The sequence below is a fragment of the Balaenoptera acutorostrata genome, chromosome 1 (genome assembly GCF_949987535.1).
Source record: "Balaenoptera acutorostrata chromosome 1, mBalAcu1.1, whole genome shotgun sequence".
In the NCBI taxonomy this organism is placed as follows: domain Eukaryota; kingdom Metazoa; phylum Chordata; class Mammalia; order Artiodactyla; family Balaenopteridae; genus Balaenoptera; species Balaenoptera acutorostrata.
This window is the reverse complement of record NC_080064.1, coordinates 129,384,219-129,403,508: the sequence shown is the minus strand read 5'-3', so window position 1 is coordinate 129,403,508 and position 19,290 is coordinate 129,384,219. Positions and strand designations below refer to the sequence as shown.

General features: G+C 41.0%; 1 long non-coding RNA gene across 1 annotated transcript; it reads left to right on the top strand.

The window, feature by feature from the left end:
• The first annotated feature begins 11,705 nt into the window (after window positions 1-11,705).
• On the top strand, window positions 11,706-17,053 carry LOC103007735 (uncharacterized). Its single transcript, XR_450182.2, has 3 exons — window positions 11,706-12,177; window positions 15,888-16,071; window positions 16,774-17,053. It is a non-coding gene; the product is annotated as an uncharacterized LOC103007735 (long non-coding RNA).
• The last annotated feature ends 2,237 nt before the right edge of the window (window positions 17,054-19,290 follow it).

Here is a 19,290-nt window from a genome sequence, read left to right as displayed (position 1 = left end):
CTGCCAGATGAATGATGACTGGCAGGAAGAACAGACATTCCAGAGAAAGATCTGTCTCTCTTTAAGCCCCAGCTCTCATCTGGAATCAGAGTTTGGCAAGAAAGAGTCAAGAGCTTCAAGAGTTTTTGCACTGCAAGAAAAAATGAAAAAGGAAGGGAGTTTTTTGCACTGCAAGAAAAAATGAGAAAAGGAAGGGAGATGAGGGTACACCCTTTCCTCCCTGAACCTTCAGCCTAACTGGAGAAAAAAGCACAACCATGCTAACTGGTGTCACTTTCAATGGATGATCACTAACCTACCTGAGGCTCTTTGTGATCCTCCCCATCCTATTATCCTTAGTTTATTCAATCTCCATTTCTCCTAGACAAGAATTTCACACTTTCTCCTCTCTCCTTAAACCTCCAACAACTCCTCTCATTCTCAAGTGGTGGCATTGTTTCTTATTTCCCATAGGAATTAGAAACAATCAGAAAAGATCTTCCACATGCTGTTGCCTAACAGTCTACTGGCAGCTCTACCTATAAGCTGTTTTATCTCCTGTTTCAATTCATGAACTATCCATGGTGCTGGCTGAAGTTAACCCCTATATTGTGCTCTGGATCCCATCCCCTGGCACCTTCTCAAGGACTTTGCTCCCTCCAATGTCTCATCTCTTTCCCACATAATAAATTTTCTTACCTGCATAAAAACACACTGTTATTTATCTCACTTTAAGCCCATCTCTCAACTTCACTTCTGCCTTCAGCTACTGCCCTAGTTCTCTGCTCCCCTTTGTAGCAACCGTCATAAGGAGTTGTCTATATGTGGTGTCTTCCCTTCCACTACTCCCATTCTCTCTTGAACTCACTCCAATCAGACTTTCCTTCTCAGCATGCATTAAAAACTGGTCTTGTCAATATGTTCAATCCCTCACATACACACACACACACACACACACACACACACACACACACACAAACACTAACACCCTCAAAGCTAAATCCAGGGGTGAATTCTCACAGTTCATCCTACTTGACCTAACAGCAGCATTTGACCCTAAGGAAGACAGTTTCCCTCCTGAAATATTTTTTCTTGAACATCATTCTTGGTTCTTTATCTACTTCATTGACTGCTCCTTCTCAATCTCCTCTGTTAGTTCCTACTTATATCCCTGGCATCCAAAGGTACATAGAACCAGGGCTTAGCTTCCAGATATCTTCGGCATCTATATTCACTCCCTTGGTGATCTCCTTCAGTCTCATAGAATTAAATATCATGTCTATGCTGATAATTCTCTATTTTATAACTCTGACCTAATCTCTCACGTGAACACCAGCCTTGTGAATACAGCTGCCAGTTAATATTTCCACTTGGTTTTTTTTATAGGCTTTTCGAATTTATCATGCCAAAAAATAAACTCTTAATTTCTCATCCCATCCTTGAGCCTGCTTGTCCTGTAGTCTTTCACATTTCAGTAAATGGTAGTGACTCCATTCCTCCAGTTGCTCAAGACAAGATCTTAGAGTAATCCTTGACTCCTCTTCTCTTCTCATCCCTCATATCAACAAAACATCAATTCTTCTCTCAACTAGTAGCCTGAATCTGACTACATCTCACTACTTCCACTGTCACCACCTTGGTTCCATCCAAAATTGTGTCTTTCCTGCATTATTGCAAAACTGTCTCACTGATCTCCTTTCTTCCATCCGTGTTCCCTATAATCTATTCTCTAATCAGCAGAGTGATCTTCCAAAATGTAAGTAAGCTTGTGTCATTCCTCTGCTCAAAAACCTCCATGCTTCTCATGTCACTCAGAGTAAAATCCAAAGTCCTTCCCATTTTCAGTTGGACAGCAGGATAGTCTGAGTGTTTTCTGTGAGGTGCACAACTTGAAAGAATAGAATTGGCTGGTATCCTCTCATTTGTTCAAGTCAAAACCTTGGAATCACTCTTGACTCCTATCTTTTTCTCACACTCAATTTCCACTCCCTCTTCAAATCCTATCAACTCTATCTTAAAAACATCCCCAGAGGGGGCTTCCCTGCTGGCACAGTGGTTGAGAATCCGCCTGCCAATGCGGGGGACGCGGGTTCGGGCCCTGGTCTGGGAGGATCCCACATGCCGCGGAGCAACTGGGCCCGTGAGCCACAATTACTGAGCCTGCGCGTCTGGAGCCTGTGCTCCGCAACAAGAGAGGCCGCGATAGTGAGAGGCCCGCACACCGCGATGAAGAGCGGCCCCCACTTGCCGCAACTGGAGGAAGCCCTTGCACAGAAACGAAGACCCAACACAGCCATAAATAAATAAATAAATAAAATTTAAAAAAACAAAAAAACAAAAAAACATCCCCAGAATCTGACCATTTTTCACTATTTACATTGTTACCATATTAGTATTCAAGTCACCATTATATCTCACAAATACTATTTTAATAGCATTCTAATAAGTGTCCCTGCCTTCACATTTGCACCTTTCAGAGTGACCTTGATAAAATATAAGTTACATTATGTCATTTTTTCTGTTCATAACTCTCCAATGGCTTCCAACCCCAGAGAAAAAAACCAAGCTCTTTACACTAGTTCAAGTGGCCTGTAGACTTAGTGATACAGAGATAAACATAATAAGAGTAGTTTCAAGGAAGTAGTGGAAACAGAAATCTTATGAGTTGCTTAGTGATACAGAGATAAACATAATAAGAGTAGTTTCAAGGAAGTAGTGGAAACAGAAATCTTATGAGTTGAAGAGTTAATTAGAGGTGATAAAATGGGCAGCCAGAATAAACTATTTCAAGAAATGTGGCTGTGAACAGAAGGAAAATAAAACAGAAGAGTAGATGCAGGTGGCTTAGGCTTGAATGGGAATTCTTCCATAAGGTAGAATAGATGTGAGCATACTTTCATGTTAAGGGTAGTTACTAGAAAGGAAGAGGTTGAAGATACTGTAGAAAGGGATAGTGTATGGCCCCAGAGGAAGCAGAAGGGATGAGAACCTGGAGGTTCAGTTGAAAGAGGCAGCTTCTGACGGGAGGTAAAACTTCCATTGTAATGAGGCAGAAAACAAGGAAAGGATTGGTTCAACGCAGGTAAGCTCGCTGGTGGCAGGGTTAGAAGTCAAAGGTAACAAAGTGATCCATGTGATTTGAAAGTTTCACTCATATTGATCACATTCATTGAGGAAGAAATGTATTTTAAAATCAATATCAAATTCTTAGCAAACGAATACTAGTACATTAAAACAATTCAATTCTGGATGAATTCTGTTTTTTAAAAAATAGTTTTCAATATTAGAGCTCTGGAGCACATATTCTAATTGATGTCGGGTCTCTATCACAATGAGGAATATCAATGTTTCCAAAATGGCGGTTGGCAAAACCCAAAGGTTCAAAAATGGATTCCAGTGAGTTCATTTTATTAAAAACAATAATATCATGTTTCCATTGTTATTTTTCAAACATCAATCAATAAAATAAATATTTAAAGTTTTTCGTCACAAAACGGAAGTTTAAGAATGCCCAAGTGATATTAAAAGACACTGTATGGCAGTCAGTGGAATTCAGATGAGCATGCCGATGACTCAGTAAGTCAGCCAAACAAGGTTAGCTACTGTGGAGGTTTTACTAGTATACGGATTCATATTTGTTCATTCCTAATCATATATTATTTGACTTATACACATAATTAACATATACCCATAATTAACCACCATGAAGGCAGTTTAAGTCATGTTACTGTTGAAATATAGCAGGTTACTAGAGAGATAAGGAATTATGAGAAGCTTGCAAATTTGCCCCAAGATGCTCTTCACCAATACATGTTAAATGTGTTTGTTCAAAATCCTCCTGCATTCCCTATCTTGGCAAATTGTACACTATCCATTTAGGTTTTAGACACAGAAACCTTTGAATCTTTTTATACTTTTCTCCCTCTCAATCCCCATTTACAATCAATCAATTACATCACCAAGACTGCAGATGCTTTCTCCTTAACATCTCTTGAATAGAATCTCCAACCATCCTGCCAGCCTCAGGGAGGGGTGGGATAGGTAGGGTGGGAGGGAGACAAGAGGCAAGAGGGAGGAGATATGGGGATGTATGTATATGTATAGCTAATTCACTTTGTTATACAGCAGAAACTAACACACCATTGTAAAGCAATTATACTCCAGTAAAGATGTTAAAGAAAAAAAAAAAAAAAAAAAAAGACTAACATCCTTCCCCAATATCCTGCTTCCTCCAACCTATTGCCATACTGCTTCTACTGCTCTGATTCCAATCCTTTGAGAGTTTCCTACAGCTTTCACGGTAAAGCTCAAACTCCCAAGTAAGATTAAACCACAAAGCCCTAAATAGTGTGACTATTGCCTGATTCTGATCTGATCCCTCCTTATTTTATCGCACCTCTCATCTTATGTCAAGCCTATATATATGTTTCAATTAAGACAACAATAAATGCTTTAGAGTACAATGGCATGACCAAATATTATTCCTTTTACTGGAATTCTTCCCACCTCCTATGTCTAGCTAACTCCTATTTTTTTCTTCAAAGCAGAGTTCTGGATTTGATATATACTTTGAGGGTTTTTTTTTTTTCTGTAGCAGGAATAGGTTTGTCCTAATATAACCCTGCTCTTTTCTCTGACCGCACTTGATTCAACAGTTTGTAGTTTTAAAAATTGGGGAACAAATGAATCCTTCTTATGAGAGAGAACTAGAATCCAAAGAATTGATTAGGGTAAAAGGATAATAAGGTTAGTGGTATATCCACCTTCAAATAGGAAATGCACTGGAAGCATTGAATACCCTACTCTGATATGACAACATGGAATTTTCTTCATGCCTATACCAAGCTATGTTGTTGGCTATGTTTGAATAATGCAGGATATCAAATCTCTCCTTTAAAAAGAGGTGGATGTAATTGTAGTACTTTTAAAAGATAATCATAAAAACACAAAATATACAAGAGTTAAACAATAAGAAACATAAAGTAATCTTGCTTTGATAATTCAGAAGGCACTAGAGATCTCATAATATAATCACTAGATTATAGGTGCTCAAAAAATATCTGTTGAACAGAATTCTCTGGATAATAGAATGGCACACAAGTACTGTATCTATATGTCACAAATTTCCTGGGACAATTCTGTCCCATTGTAAAATGAAAATAAAAATTATTTTTCAGACCATATGCCCTTACTTAAAACAATGCTTAATTTATTTCTATTTCAACTCTGCGTACTTAGTTTAGGAGTTTAAGGAGTACAAGTGTTAACCCTCTATTTTCTGGCACTGACTTGTGGAGGAGAAATATAAGATACTTCTTTTCCCAAATTTTAACATCTATTTCAAATTCTGACTCCTGCACAGGGCCTTCTGGGCGATGGGATGCTGACGAATGTGTAACAACCAGCTCTCTAGATGAGTGGACAGAGGAGAAGCACTGATTTATAGTGTTTGCCAATTTTCATGGTGTAAATACCCCGTCATGGCCAATTTCAAACTACCAATTGTGTAACAGTCAGTTTGCAATATCGATGTATGTTTAAATTAGCTCTTGAGAGCAGTTCAAGCCAGCTCCACAATATCACTGCTTCCAGCCAACACTGGTCCACAGAGACCTCTTGCTTATCTGAGCTCTGATGTACTCATGTCTGTCCCTATCCCACAGCAATCCCCACACCACACTTTAGAGTCACCCCCTTATACTCTAACATGGTTGAAACTTACCTGAGTCCTGTGTTCCTATAAAACTCTAAGGTTAATAAATTCCTCCATCCTTTTGTTCCTCCAAACTTTTGGGTTCTGAAATCATTAACCACATTGTCCTCCAATATTTTGAATATTCTGAAATAAGACCCTTCCTTGAGGCTCTCATTTATCCACCCCTATAATGCCAAGTCTCCTTCCTTCCTTTTCTTTGAGATGTTATTTATTAATGAATGTTCTTCCTATTGCAATAGCCTGAATTAAATAATCTCCTTAATTGTCTGGGGTATTTTGCCTTTCACTACTCTTTGTTGTTAGTTAATAGTATCCTGAAACCTCCTCCCAACTCCCAGTTGGATTATACTATGAGAGCAGTTAACAGTTTATCTTTTGGGTTGCCCCTGGGAAAACCCAGGCCCCTGCACAGCAACCCCAGCTGTGTTTTGATGCCCCCCATTGAGGTACCCCTGCAGCATTGTTTGTTCTAATGAGAGGTCTCCAGGTGGGAGAATAGGAGCTGCTCAGAGTCACAGACATGGGCCTTCTTTTCCATGTTCTAGGATCTCTCCTTTACTTTGGTGCAGTGCCACTGGCCTGCAACCACGGTGCTAACAGTGGTTCGGTGAGGGTGGATAAAAGAAGACCCGACACTTTCCTCCCTTCCCAGCACCCCTCCTATAATGCCTTCACCCATGAACTTATAAGCTCAGCCCCTGAGGCAACATCTAGATTTGCTACCCACTGGCCAGCCTCGTATCACCTTTGCCCCAGAACAACGCCACTGCTGCCCTACCAGAGTATTGCCCTGCAAACTCATTACAAATGCAAGATCTCAGGCCCCAGATATACCAAATGGGAACCCACATTTTAACAACATCCCAGGTGATTTATTTGCACATCATAATTTGATGGGGTAGCTGCTGTAGAGCATAGCAGAGGAAATACTGTGTGCAGAGGAGGGGCTCTTAATCCTCTTTGAGGGGTCTCAGGGCAAATTTCCACCAAGAAGTGACATCTAAGGTAGCGTGTGGTGTCAACATCCACACCCAGTTGCCTGCAATTTCAGTGGGGACAGAAAGAGTGCAGCAGGGCCTGCTGGCCATTCTCTCCTTCCTTCCCTCCTCTTCCCCCTGCCCTCTGGCTCTCTGCAGCCACACTCCACACCCTGGCTCTGTGCCTAGCATTCTCAGGAGCTCCTTACACCATCTGGGTGAGGAGAAAACCCCTTTGGCTCAGTGAATTCCCCATTCTAAGAATGGCTTCCACCCCTGGTAGAGAGCAAGTGCTACTTTTGGAAGGATTTTTCTCTATGTGTCGCTTGGATGGAGGGATGACTGATGGCTTGATGAATTGAAAGCTGAACTCTGACTTTCAGGTACTAAATATAGACTGTGCACATGCTGGAAGAGCTAAATTTAGTGGAGTTGGCATGGAAACAGGGCGGAGGGACTTCAGGGGCTCTCCCGGGACTGGATGGAAACAGCTCTGAGTGATGCCCTAGCAGCTGCTGCAGCCTAGGATTAATTTATTATTCCTGTCAGGGAAGGAGGTGCACTGGAAATTTCATCCTAGGTTTATTTGTTTGTTAAAGGAGTTTGCTAAGAGTCATTTTTCATGGTTCTGAAGAACCTAGGGGCAAGACAGGAATAAAGACACAGACGTAGAGAATGGACTTGAGGATATGGGGAGGGGGAAGGGTAAGCTGTGACAAAGTGAGAGAGTGGCATGGACACATATACACTACCAAACGTAAAATAGATAGCTAGTGGGAAGCAGCTGCATAGCACAGGGAGATCAGCTCGGTGCTTTGTGACCACCTAGAGGGGTGGGATGGGGAGGGTGGGAGGGAGACGCAAGAGGGAGGGGATATGGGGATATATGTATATGTATAGCTGATTCACTTTGTTATACAGCAGAAACTAACACATCCTTGTAAAGCAATTATACTCCAATAAAGATGTTAAAAAAAAAAGCATGACTATATGTGTATAACTGAGTCACTTTGCTGTAAGCAGAGATTGGCATAACGTCGCAAATCAACTATACTTCAATAAAATAATGAGGATTTTTTTTTTAAAAAGAGTCATTTTTCAGTTTTTTAGAAAAACAACAAGTGCAGATTGAGGAGGCTTCTGTCTGCCTCTGATTTGTTTTCTTCCATTTAGGTTACAGCCAGGTGCTGTCCTCCTCGGGCTGAGCTCTCACCTCCTGGTGGGTTATTTCTAATTCTGTCCTATGCTGCCCCAGATCTTCTTCGTTTAGTTAGATGAGAAGACGCTAATTATTTAGATTGAAGGTCAGAATGAGAGTGGATCTCTAAAGCTGCCAAATTGCAATACCCTGAAATGCCCTTTCTGGTTAAAAATCCCAGTGGCCTGGCATACTTCAGGGAAAGCCACTTAGAGGCTCATCTTTGCTCAGGTTGGGGCGAGGAAGGAAGGAATAAGATCCCTTGGTCCTCACCTCTCTTCCAGTAGTGTGAGAAGAGAACATTAGTGCAGCACTTAGCCTCTCCTGACAGAAAGCAGGCAGTCGATACAGGGTGGCGTCAGTTCAGGACACAAAATGTGTCTCCTGGCTCTCCATCCCATTGCCCCCTCCACCCCAGTTGGCCACCCGTGGATGGAGAAGCCACAATAAATATCCATTTGCCGTTTCCCCTTCATTAACACAAATCCATGTTCCTCTCCTATGGTAAGATAGAGATAAGTCTCATCTGCATGTTGATTGCTGTCTTTGGGTAATGACAACTAAAAATACGTTCTGAACAACCCCTACACCCACTTTCCATTAATTAAACTTAATTATGTGGCCTGAGTAAAGAAAAGAGGAAGAGAAACCATTTCTTTTTCTCCTGATGAATAAATCAGATTTGGTTGATTCCACTGTTTTCTTTCACTCCTCCCTGGTTCCCCAAACACAGGAGTTAGAGAACCACTAGGGTATATGTACTATATCACCAAGTAGCACAAACCAGGTGAAATTTACTCTATGACATTTCTCTGTCACCTTTCTTCCTCCCAGTGGTGTCTCTGAGAAACTGGCTGGTCTCACCTCCAAAAAAAGGAGATGGGAAAGAGTCTGGCCCACTGATTGTTTAAATGACTTCATGCCCAGCAGTTTGGAGGCAACACCCAAAGTGATTGTAATTTAGGGGCTCCCAGATGTTTAACTGACTTCATGCCCAGTAGTTTGGAGGCAACACCCAAAGTGATTGTAATTTAGGGGCTCCCAGACCATGCTTTGAGAGATACAGCTGATTCCCTGCTAGAAAGTAAGGGCACACTCAGCATTGAGTTCCTGGGGAAAACTTTCCAAGGAGTCTGAATCATGCAATTCTCAACATTTCTACTCGCCCATGATTATATCCAAAGTAGTTAGAAAAAAATCTCCTACTTCATGGAGACTGAATGTGTTAATACAAATATTGTTTATAGACTTTGGGCAGACAGTGTTGGAGGAGCCAAGAAGTCAGAGAAAAGAGCTATTCTACTTTGTGTCCCAGTGGCTTAGCATTGATCAAACCGCAAGAGGCCTGAGCCTCCCTTTTCCCCTTCCCCACCCCGACTTCGGGTTTCCTATCCCACTCTCTTGGAGACCTGTGGCTTAACTTCTCTCTCAAGGCTGCATTGACTCTGGAAGAAGAGTCATCAAGCCATAGAATATCTCTGAGAAGCTTGTCGGCCAAAAGCAGCTTCTGCTATTAGCAATCCTAGTATCAGCTATCACCTCTAGACTCTCACATTTGAAGGAGGATGGTCTTGGTCCTAGGAACCCCAAGGTGTTTGATGAGGTAACATCACAAATATAAATTCACCTCAATTTATACAGTCAACTTACAAGTGTAAGTAGTTCTCACAAATAAATATCCCTTCTTTCCAATTTAAGAGATAGTTTATCTTTCGATTTATCTGTAATTATTAGGGACTTTACTGGGTGCTTTTTCAGTGAAGATCTGGGTATCAGCTAGCAGATTCTCTGGGGATTAATTGCTTCTATAGGGTATGTATCTTCATCTGTTTTCAGAAACTAGGCCATTTTACAGATCTGTATGAATAGAAGTTAACTTGTAGAAAACTGATAGTAAAGCAAATTATTCTTGTCTATAGAAATGCAAATGAATTTTGTCTGGTAGAGATTTGATTGATTTCCATCCTGTAAAAAAGTTAACTCCAAGTATTATACTTTATGGCACTATAGGCTATTAACCAGTTTTGTATCTATTAGAGAATTCATTTCAACATTCCTGATGCTGTGTGTGTGTGTGTTCTTCAAATTCTCCTCTGAACAGATTTTAGCATCTTACTCATTCCCTAATTAACTGATGGGTTAAATAAAATGTTTGAAATTTATTCATTGTGTATTTGTATATGAGTCATGGTTTTTACCTTTTTGAAAATTGTACTTTAGCATAACTCCTGTATTTACTGTTAAGACCTACTGTATCATATTAATAATCACTCCCTATGTCAACTTTAGCTTCCATTTTCTTAGAAGGAGAGTAGCAGTAGCAAAAGAAGAAAAAATTATCTACCCATATAAGACTTAGTTATGTGGTTCAGAGTGTTAGTGCAGAAGGGCTCTTCTGTTGTTTTCTAACTCATGATAAGCAAAGGAAGGAGGCAATTACATGTACTCAGATTTATTTTCCATGTACTTTTATGGATGTTGTCTATACCTCACAGCAACCTTGTGATGAAATTATTGTTGTTATAAAATTATTATATTATTTTAAAACACTTATTCTTTATTAGCCACTATTATTATTATAAAACACTTATTCTTTGTTAGCCACTATTTTAAACTCTATGCACATATTAACGTATTTAATCATTACAGCAACCCCATGAGGTAGGTACTATTGTCCCCATTTTCCAGATGAAGAAACTGAGATGCCAGGAGGTTCAGTGACTTACCTAAGATCACAGTTAATAAGTAGTAGATTGTGTAGTCAAACCCAGGCAGTTTAACTTCAGAGCTTGTGTTCTTAACCACTTTTTATTTAACCCCACTTAACAGATGAGAAAACTGACAGTGAAGTTCCTTGCCCAATAACAAAAAGCAAGTAAATGACAGTGCCAAGATCTCTACCCAGGTCTGTCTGATTTTAAAGGCCAGCTTTCTCTACCAGAACAAAAAGAGAGTGAAAATTATTGAAGTTGAACAGAAGCTGAAATGTACCTACAGCTTTTGTCCTGTTGACAACCTGACCAGATTGCTGTGATCATACAAAATAACCCATATTTTGTTCCTTCAAAGCAGAAAATCAGTTGGAAGGAAAGGTGTTAGGTATTTGAACCTACAGGATAAAAACATATGGCACTTTGCATCTTCCTCAAGGGTTTGAGGTACCATGTTCAGCTGTATGCTTTATTTATCTGGGCCCTTACCTATTTCTTACAATTATCCTGAAAGACCCAGAGGGCAGGAATATGCCCTGAAAGGTCTTGCCTGGTACCTTGTGCAGAATAAACTCAAAAGAAGTATTGTGGGATGGCAACCACCTGATTGGTGCAACATGGAGGTGCCTACTTAGCTCAGATGCCGTCATGTATCTCCAAACATGATGACTCCAGCAGAGCTTCTGCTAGTTACTAGGTGCTGGGGTGGGCAGCTGTGGGCCATGGTTTAGGAGAGTCAAAGATGGGGAGGAGTCTGGCTGAGATCATAAGGAAGAATCTTGCTGCTTTAATTCCTCCCCCGGCAAAGCAGCTCAAAGACCTCTGGCCTTTTCCTCTCCCCTCTGCCTCCTCGCTCCTTCCCTCACTGCACACCCCCACCTATTGCCACAAACAAGCCCCAATAAGGCAGCTTTCCCACCATCTTCAGCCCTACCCGCTGAGCATTGCCAAATTAGGGCTTTGCATCCCAGCACCGCAGCTAGGAGCTCACAAACCCTCCTCCGCCCCTGCTGCTGTCTCTGCATTGCAGCAATACAGTCCTGCCGCACCTCCACGCGCAGCTTTCCAAGCTGGGATCCGCACTGCTGGGCCTGCCTCACCGGATCTCCCTGCCCCCGCCTGTCTTCCCGTTCTCCACTCCGCGCTGCTCCCTGCAGCTTACATAAGCGCTGCGCACACATGCAGTGCATCCGTCTTCTGCTTTACGGAAGGTCCCGGCAGGACAGTGAAGCTGAAATGCTACTAGATGTCCCTTCCCCTCCCCTCGCCCCCGGAGCTGTCAAATAGTCACGCCTTAAATCAACAAATCCAGCTGCAGCAAATACCCTGTGACAGGAGAGAAAGGCGGCCGGATCTAAGCCTGAAAGGAGAAATCGGTCCTAAGGAAATAGGAACACTTGGGAAGGGGGCATCTGAGCAAGTGCTTTAACCTCTCGGCTAGCGCAGCGCTTCATCTAATCTGCTGGGACAACCTGCCAGCCGCATTGAGTCGGGTAAAGCCAGCCAAAGTCATCAGACCTACTTTGCCAAGAGAAATGAAGGACAAACTGGTTTGTGCTGAATCTTCTCAGTTACTACGGTAGACTGATGTCATAGGTAATTGCTCCCTGCTTGACTTTACTAGAATGTTCTATTCTAAAAACATCAAAAATTTTCCCTGGGGCAATGGGATAGTCCTAATTTCCTCCTGGCAGGAGTGAGTGGCACCAATATCTCTCATTTCCAGCCAGCCACAGCCCCTCTCTTCCACTCCCAGGAGCCTCTCAAGTCTCATACCAGGAAGCCCAGGACCCAGAAAAATCTGTCCTGTAGCTTCATGGGGACTCTCTTTGTCCCACAGAGCAAAAGGCCATCAAGCTCAGTTCACCAATCCATCTGCCTTGGTTAGATGTAGATAGAGCCACAGAATGTCTTTCTAGTGAGGACAGAGCATTTTGCAGGATCTGATTCATCACCCTTAGAAGCAGGAAGAGGGAACTCCTTCCCATCAACACCATCATGCCTAAGTTGGGAGATCCATGGAAAGCCCCCTCTCCCTCTGCCCCAGGCTATCTCATGGGACTTCTATTTGCTATTAACAACCCCCTGTCCTAGAAGGATCAACTTTGCAAAAATTAGCCCTAAATGTAGGAATGGAAGAGGTCTGGATTCACGGGGGAGGTGATGCAGAAAATCAGGGCCATGGTAGGATGACCAACTACCCCAGTTTGTCCTGGGTTAAAAGGAGGACACGGGACTTTCAGCTGGAAAAGTCCCAGGCAGACTGGGACAAATTGGTCACCCAAGGCAGGGGTAGGGGTAACGCAGCTTATTCTTGGCAACTTGAGCTCTGGACTGAAAGGAATTTTTTTCCTTCCCAGAGCATATGAGAGAGTATTTGCTCCCTGCCAAATGGCAGGAAGAGGACATCTCCTCATGAACATTTTAGAAATTTGATAAACAGAAACTTGATTGAGAACGTAAACAGGACAGAATTCTGGGAGGTGGTGTCAAGAAATCTAATGGTTTAATACTGTTCAGGACATTTAATCTTTAGCTATGTCTTGTTTATGCCAGCTGGAGTGGCATAAGCCATAAAAAAGATTCCATATCCATGATGGCAGGATGGCATCCCCACACTCCACCTCTGGCTGTACCCACTGCATCCCCTCCCCAACTTAAACTTAGAATAGTAACAGCAGTCTTCTACATGGCATTTTCTGGGCATTGGCTTTGGGTCTCTTAGAAGCAGCCAGCTGCAGCATAATGGAAAGAGCCCTGACCTAGAAGTTAAGGTACCTGAGTCTATTTTCCTCTTAGTCCTGTCTGACTGTATGACCTTGAGCAAGCACTTAACCTTCTCTCAACTGTGAAAAGGAGAAAACATTCCTTCTGCCATTTCTCCCTCCATTCTCGTGAGAATCGAATGAAGTAACGTGGGCTCTCAATGACCCTAAAAGATTTAGACCCTGATCTACAACTCCCAGGCTGTCTTAAGTTTTCCAGGCTAACCCAACTTTTGCCCCAGCTTTGGGAAACATCAGATCCACTCCATTTGATTTTTTGTGCATCTTCTTCCTGTGCATCTTCTGAAGGTATAAATTAAATCCCTTTCCAGGCAGGTTTTGACCGAATTTACACTCCTTTAACAATCATTCAGTCAGAGGGTCAGATCTTCAAAGTTAGGGGTGGTCTGGAGGCCAGTCATAACCAGAGGCTAAAAGTCTATGGCAACAACTTAGGTTGGAAGAATCTGAAGATCAACTAGCCATGGAAAAATTCCCAGAGTTTGAATCCCTAGGAGATCAGCACTTGAAGAGACTTGGGTAAGAGAGGTACCTCTGCAAGTTACCACATGATCACTCCAAACTTCAAGTTCATCATCATTAAAGCAGGGGTAGGGCAAGGGTGCAGGAAATGGTAAATATTCTGCCCTCTTCGTGGAACTGTGAGGATTAAATATCATGACAATCTTTTGTAAACTATAAAATGTAGTACCATTTTAATGTGAAAGACCAAAGCAACAGATTTTTTTACATTGTAGTAAAATATATATTAAAAATTTGTAATTTTAACCATTTTAGGAGTTCAATTCAGTGGCATTAATTATACTCACAACATCATAGAACCATTACCATTATCTTTTTCCATAACTTTTCATCACCCCAAACAAATTTCGTACCCATTAAAGCAATAACTCCCCATTCCTGCATCCCCTCAGCCCCTGTCGACCTCTGCTTTACCTTCTGGCTCTATGAATTTTCCTATTCTAGATATTTCATATAAGTGAACTCATATAATATTTGTCCTATTGTGTCTGGCTTAATGTTTTCAAGGTTTATCATGTTGTAGAATGTATCAGAATATTATTCCTTTATATGGTTGAATAATATTCCATTGTATTACACATAACATTTTGTATATCCATTCAAATGTTACTGAACACTTGAGCTATTTTAATTTTTCACCTATTATAAATTATGCTGCAATGAACACTGGTATACAAGTGTCTGTTTGAGCCCTTGTTTTCAGTTCTTTTCCAGAGCACAATTGGTGGGTGATGTAATTCTATATTTAGCTCTTTGAGGAGCTAACAGACTGTTTTCCACAGGGGTTGCTCCACTATGCATTCTTACTTGCAATATATGAGTGTCCCAATTTCTCCACATTCTCACCAACACTGATTACTTTCTGTTTTGGTGTGTGTGTGTGTGTGTGTGTGTGTGTGTGTGTGTTTTATAGCCATCCTAGTAGATGTGAAGTGGTATATAGATTTTTTTTTTCAACACATACAATCCTCAGACAAAAGCCATCAATCAACATATGTATGTGAATTGAGTATCAACTATAGGCAAATAGCTTCATTTAGAAATTATTTCTTGAATAGAGTACACTGCATGTATATGTGGCTCAGGAGAGGGATAGGAAAGCTGGAAATAAAGATGGACTCAAAATTAGAGACATTTAGCCCAACCAATCAGGCAGCAGAAAAAATATTTGCTAAGTGGTTATAGGTGATAAGAAAAGACTCAAGACTTCTGGGATCCATTGTTCAAGCTAACCGTGTTCTTTATTTAATGTCACTAATCCATAAAATCTGTGTCACTGTCTTTATTTGACCAGTAATTTAAGAAACTATTTTTTTGGGCTGTTGTGCACTTGATGAGATGCACAAGATATATACAGTACCATGATGAAATCCCATCTCTGTAAATTGCTCTGAGTCTACTGATATATTTCTTTCCATTAAAGCTCCTTGGCCTGTCCAAATTAGGTTTTTTTTTTAATTTGGATAATGGTAGCTATATCCAGTGTAACTTGAGATGCATATCACAGAAACTTGCTGTCTTTCTTCTCTCTTAGCTTTTTTCTTTGCTTCCAGATGTTTTAGTACATTTTTGTTTTTCTTTTTTCAAGTAAAGGATATGAAGCAAATTTCCAGGCTCACAACTCACCTGCTGCATTTGAGTGTTTATTCTCAGATCAGTTAATGGCCAGACAGAGAGGCTGGGCTAGGAACAAAGCCCAGAGAGCAAAGCATGAGAAGTTACAGCTTTTTGAAGTCCAAAACAAATTTGAAGTATATCTCTAAAACTATAATCTATGTCAAAGGAAAAGCAGACTATAATTAAAGGAAACAAAAACAGTAGGCTATTATCCACAGCATTGTGTTTTCTATGTAAAGGAGGAACATAGACATTCCATGAGATAAATAAATTGTAAGTCATTTAATAACAAACATCATATATTATACTTAATATGCCTCTGAGACAGGAATGTATTTGTTCCTCGGTATCTGTTCTTTACTTAACTCCTCTGATTTTTAGCTGGAAAATGATCACATGGAAAAAAAAAAGACTGCATTTCTCACCCTCCCTTGGAGCTGAACTTGGCTGTATGACTCACTTCTGGGCAATGAGCTGTAGGAAGAAGTAATATGTACAACTTCTGCAAAATGTCTTCAGGAAAGAAGAAACATGACTTCTCTTTTCTCCTCCTGCTGGATGGAATGTGGGTACAAACTTGGGAATGGAAAATGGATACAACCTGGTTCAATGGATCTCATACCATTCATGGCCTGCTTAACTCCTGATTTTGTTGGTATGAGAAAGAGGGAAAAATCTATCTAGCTTAACTCACTGTATTTTGGATTTTTGGTCATTCACAGCTTAACCTACTCCTTAGCAATATACCACTTCAACCTCTGGAAGAATACCTTGCATTCAGTCAACAGTTACAATTGTCACAATTACCATTGACTAAACAAATGTCTTGGGGGTGTTACTTTCCTTGCATTTTTGGAATGTTTGGTGTTTGAGAGTCTCAGTGATGTATATGAGAGAGAGGACTGAGTCATAATTCACTTGATATGGTGATCAAAGCAGCCTCAGGGAAATTATATAAATATAAACATAGACATAGATATATAGATATAAATATATTATATACTTCACATATATAGTATATGGACAAATATCTACATAGATTACAGATAGATAGATAGATAGATAGATAGATAGATAGATAGATGATAGAAAAATAGATAAATGATAGATAGATAAAATACTATTCAGCGGAAGGCGCAGTGAGTCAAGGTTCAAGTAGAAGCCCTGTTACTGGCTGGTAGAAGTATAAATTGGTAAAAATTTTTTGGAAGCAATTTGCTAACAATCTGTATCACAACCTTAAAAATGTTTATTCTCTTTTCTACAGTGTGAAAACTTAATAAACAGAGACCTCAGTTAAATAAAGTTGGGAGACCAGAAGGGGGAGCTCTCATGTCCTGCAACCATAGCACAGTCCAACAGGAAGAAGAAAGACTCCTCTTCCTTTCCTGCAAGGACTCAGCCAATGAAAAGTTATGGACTACTATAGCACTCCCAACTTCCTTTTCCTCTCTATAAAAGTATCCTCCTTGCCTTTCCTTGCTAGGGACTTGCACATTGCTCCTCATAATTGCAGACCCCGAATTGAAATTCTCTGCTGATCCCAAATAAACCCATCTTTGCTGGAGAAATATCTGTCAGTCTGTTTGTTTCAAGTCCACAGCAGTGATTCCATTTTTAAGAACCTACTCTAAGGAAAGACACTGGACAAAGAGCCATGTCCAAAATTTTCATCATAGCACTAGGTATGGAGAAAGTTTCTGAACCTAAGGGTTCAGACAATAAATACATGAGTCGTGAAATGTCAGAGTTGGTAGTTAACTGGTGTCTTCTGCATGCGTTGATTTTCACTGAGGAAAGAGCTTCTGAGAGGGAAGTTTGGCTTGTACACTGAGCGGAAGAGATTAGGGTGAGTGATGGAGCAGGCAGTGAGGTGTCTCCCTGCAACCCAGGCCCATGGGTCAGTTCAACCACAAGGGAGAAAGGATTACTCAACACAAGCTGAAGAAGCTGTTTCCATAAACGAGACATAGAGGCTTGAAAACACTGTCTGGTACTCAGGAAAGAGGTGGAGGACTCAGTGCAGAGCCATCATCACTTGGGGGACAACCTTGGTTGGGTTCAAGACAGTGGGGCTGGAGGCATGCTTTGGTAACCTGAGGGTCTGCAGCTGTGGGAGGATGAGGAGACCTAGCTTGGGGAGAGGCACCAGCCACAGCGGTGGTGGGGACGTGCTGCCCTCCAGTGGCTGTGCAGGCAGTAAGCAGAGCAAGGGGCCAGGAGTGAAGAGCAGGGAGGACCATTTGTGAGCTCAGTTGAACTCCCAGAGAGAACTGAAATGGGGTGCGTGGTTAACATGTATGCAGGTGGGGACACAAGCCAGTGAAATCTGAGTTACCACTCTCTCATTTGTAGTCATAGGCCAAGGCATTAACATAAATGTACCATGATGGGGAAAATTAAGTAAAGTCTGCTCTGTCTCGTAACCTGTGGATTTGATATCACCTATGCATCTCCGTAACTTCCCTGTCATTCTAAGCTTTCCCTTTCACCACAGGTACTGAAAGCCTGGAAACTATATGTCACAGATTTCCTTGGCAGCAGGTGTTTGTGTATATCACCAGGGGTGGCACTTTCCAAGGTTTACAAGGCAGGAGAAAAGGATGGGCCATTGTTTCTGGCAGAAGCTCTAGGCATGTGTGGGCATCAGCAAATGACTGATGTGGGCTTTTGCCAGCAGCTCTCAAGTGCTCCTGGAAGCTGAGATTAACAATAGTGGCATCACTACTGTATTTCTAGATCTAGGGCCATCCTGACTGTTGCTTTCTCCCAATGGGGGTGTATGCAAGGTTGTATGAGCCTTACATTCCCTGTATTAAATCCCTTCATACCGAAATATACCTTCTGTTTTTCTGTTTTCATAACCAACACCTGATGGACACAGCTTACTGGTTAGCAGTTGAGCTCTGGGATCACTCAGACTTGGATCAAGCCTGATTCTGCACTTAATTTTGGTGAAACCTTGAGCAAGTTCCCTAACCTACATTTGCCCAATTTCTTCATCTTCAAAATGGGTTAATAAAATCACTTACCTCATAGGACTGTGACATGGATAAAACTATATGCTATATAGCAGCATCAATAAACATTAAGTGGCATCATTATTGAATATTGCACAACAATTAAGTTAAAGTGGTCGAACAGTAGGTGGAAAAGGGAAGAAGAAATGACCTGTATGGAATAACCTCAACTATCTGAAATACACAAATAGAAATATACCAAAATGTTTTCTCTCTAGGTGTTGGGTTTACAGGTGATTCAATTTTCTTCTGTATATTTTTCTTGTAGTTTTAAAATGATCTATAATAAGTATATGTGTACTACTTTATAAGAGGAATAACATGAATGTTATTAAAATAGCCTATAGGGAAATTTATTAAGTATACATTCAATACTCAGCATTGCTCACAAATTCAATGTCCCATGCAAACACACTGAAATAATATGATCTTCTTGACATTTAAGATTCACCATCTTTGTTTAGTTCTTTTCCCGCAAGCCCGAAGACAAGTAAACATTGTAATAACTCCAGATCTGAGAACAGTAAAGCCCCAGTTCAGGAAATTTGCAAAAGGTGAACTCTGGAAGGGGCAGAAAAGTTCGTGGGATTATTCTGGGGAGACTGTTTCACTCTTACTGCAAATAGGAGGAGAATCTATTTCTGAGTCAGATGTGGCTTGATATTCTATTCAGAAGAGGTTTCTGGAGTCTGTGTTGTCTCTTTATGTTTTAGTTTGCTCTTAAATTCTTTTTATTCACTTTGACTGTCAGTCTGCAAGACTAG